This window comes from Gavialis gangeticus, unplaced genomic scaffold (assembly GCF_001723915.1).
Source record: "Gavialis gangeticus isolate Ggan-Ray unplaced genomic scaffold, GavGan_comp1, whole genome shotgun sequence".
NCBI lineage: Eukaryota > Metazoa > Chordata > Crocodylia > Gavialidae > Gavialis > Gavialis gangeticus.
The window spans coordinates 50,249,942-50,253,332 of NW_017728993.1; positions in this window are offsets into that span (position 1 = coordinate 50,249,942).

The following is a 3,391-nucleotide window of genomic DNA, read 5'->3' on the forward strand; positions in this document are numbered from 1 at the left end:
TTCCAGAATCCCAAATATTCTAACCTTTCATTGTAAGTAAGAGAGTCTACTCCATCATAGCAGGGCCAGCCATTCTCATTCTGCACCCCAAAACTATGTCCACCACTGCTGCTGATTCCCCATCACTGCCAGTTCCCCCAACTATTGACTGAACTGAGTGATGAGAATTGGCAGCAGTTGGCAACTGTGTCTTGTATGCATCCATTAGGAACTTTTTGTGCTCCACAGGTGGCATTGCCCTGCACTTTTGAAAAAGCTTCCTAAAGTAATTTTTTTCCAAGTCCCTAATAATTTTTCTTGCTGTCTTATGGACTCTTTAATTTATCAACATTACAAAACAAAACATTATAAATTACAAAACAATTATAAAACTTTTCAAGAAGTGCAGCGCCCAAAACTGGACACAGTATTCCAGGTAAAGCCTCACCAGTGCTGAATAGAGCAGAAGGGTCACTTTTCTTTACTTGCAAGAGACAGTCCTGTCAATACAGTCTAGGATACAACTAGCCTCTTTCACAAGAGCATACTGGGCGTGTCTACACATGGACATTTAATGTGCATTAGCCCGATTCAAGGTGCATTAAGAGCTTGCGTCTACATGCGTGTACCCTTAATGCACCATCACAATGGGGATTTTAAGCTAATCATACCTAAATGTGATACCTGCATAAAGCAAGTACCAAATTCAGGTGCTATTGATTAAAGCACATTAACGCACATGTAGACATATTAATGTACATCAACACAGGGCCTTTAGTGCTGGCTCTGCCTAGCCACTAGGGGGCGGCCAGAACCCAACCCCAGGGCTCCTGGCTGGCTGCCTCTCCTCCCCCAGAACTGGGCTTCTCTTTAGCAACCCCTAGCTGCAGGCTATAAAAGCCTGTAGCCATTTTGTGCCTTGAGACACACACACCAGGAGCCTGAGGGAGCCTGTTGCTGTGTGCAGCTGTCTACCAGGCCTTGTGTGCCCCTCTGGACAGGACCCAGGTAGCCTCGGCCCATCCTGTCTCCTAGCTGGAGCTGCTTTTCGGCCACAGGTGAGTGTTGCAAAAGGCTGCAGCCTCCTGCATCCCTTGCGCAGCCCTGAAATTCCCCCCAGGGCTTCTGGCCCTGCTCTCTATGGTAGCAGAACCAGCACCTGCTCCCTGGTCCTGCTCACCCCCAGCTGTCTTTTTGCAGGCACTGTGGTGAAGCACCTCAGGTACACAGATCCCCCTTCCTGGCTATGGCCCTGTCCTAGGTGGTGGTGGCAGCCCTCCAGGGCTGGCATCACAGGGATAGCCACATGGAGGCCCAGTCAGCCAGCACAGAAAGCAAGTCCAACACATCCTCCCCATTGAGCCCCAGCACCACTATGGTACCCACATCCATTCCAAGCACCTGGGGCCCCAACTGGACCCAGAATGAAGTGCACAACCTCATGGCAGTCTAGGGCAGGGCTGATGTCCAGAGGCAGCTTGTGCAGGATGGGTGCTCAAACACCCACACATTTATGAGGTCCTTTCAGCTGGGATACGAGTGTGAGGCCACTCCCAGATCGTGTGGCAATGCCATGTGAAGCCCAAGGTCTTGCAGGCAAAGTGGGTGGCTGTGACCAACTTTAGTCATTGGTTTGGTCATGCCTAGAAGACCATGCTTTTCAGGTGGGAACTGAACTGCATGTTGGCACCCTGGGAGCCAGGCTGCACCACTGTGAGTGCCACCAGCAGGGCAGCCTGCCATCACCTGCACCCTGATGCTTCTGGTGACACATCACCCGAAGGAGGGAACCTTAGGCCTTCAGCAACCTGTCCCGGCCACCTCCCCCGTTGCTGCATCCACTGGCAGCTTGGGGAGCCCTACCCAGCAAATGCCTCACTCTTGGCCCAGACCCATGCCCTGCCATGAGGAGAGTCCATCCATGTCAATGCCAGCTGCCAGCAGCACTAACTCACCCCTAGTAAGGGCCCTGGCTGGACACTGGCCTGCCACTCACCACAGGCCATGGACACTGGGCACAGGTGGATGCTGTTGCTGACAGGGAGCCCCACACTGAGCCACCAGCCCCGGAAACATGATAATCCCTGCAGTGGTGGGGGCGTAAGTCCTGACCCAGTTCCTGCCCCACCGCCCTGCCCATACTCCCCTGGCCCCAGGTCCCGTTCCCTCCGCCTCCCGCCCCCACAGCACACAGAATGGTGGGGCACAGTTCAAAACTTTATTGTGCAGCCTGTGTCTCTGCAGCTGGGTTGGCACAGGCCTCTTGCATGCCAAGGAAGGTGTTGATGCTGGTGGCAATTTTGTCCATGGAAGCAGGAAGCAGGGATGCATAGCACTGCCCCAGGTAGCCCTCCTGTGGTGGCAGAGGTTGCAGGGCAGCCTGGGCTTTCCCCCTGTGCTGTTGTAGCTCAGGGTCCTGAACCAGGAGCCCAGGTGTGCCCAGGGCACCAGCAGAATCATCATCAGCAGGGCATAGTGACTTGGGCAGCCCTCTGCCTGCACAAAGAGCTCATTGTGCACTGCCTGGGGCACATGCAGCATGGGCATGCTTGTTACACATCAGCAGCACAGGAGGGTGGCCCCATGGTGCCTCCCCAAAGAGGCCCCTGTGGGGAGGATAGAGACGCAGCAAGCCCTTCCCCCCAGTTGTCCCCACATGCCTTTAGCACAGGCATCATGGGCTTGGCAGCAGCACAGCAGACCAGTTGGCCTGCAAGTAAGGGGGGAGAAGGGTCTGGAGCTGTGGCAGCAGGTGCTGCCCGCAGCCTGGCTTGGCCTGCCTAGGGAAGGGGACAGGGGAGGCAGGCTACCTGCAGCCAGCACCTAGTGGGCTGCTGGCCCCAGGGGAGCAAGCAAGTTGATGGGCTCAGCCACCAGTTGCATAGGCCCAGCCCTTCATAGAGAGCTTACCATGGTCCCTGGGCACCCACGTACAGCCAGCCTCTGATCTGAGGCTAGGCAGCGCAGGGACCCTGGTGCAGAGCATCTTATCTCTGCAATATTAAAAACTTGCACAAAGTCCTTCTGTCTTTTGCCTCTGCAGGCTAACATCTGGATGTGGGGAAGAGGTTGCAGGGCCCAGTGGGACTGCTTCAGCAGAGTTGCTGCCACTCACCACTGGAGCTGCCCAGATGCACCAGGGTGCATCAGGGATTGGATTATTCTGCTCCAGTGGCTGGGGGTGGCAGCTGAGAACTGGGCAGTGTGGGATCAGGCTTAGCAGGAGGCATGGGTGGCATGGGAGCTGGCTCGGTGGGACAAGGACATCACACAGGGGGACTGGCCAGGAGGAGGCATAGGACTTCCCCGCTGTGATGCAAGATGGACTTGAGGGGAACACCTCCAGAACTCAGGTTGGGGAGGACCGGGTGTGGAAAGCCACCTTGGTTTCTCCCCCAAAATCTCTGCCCTG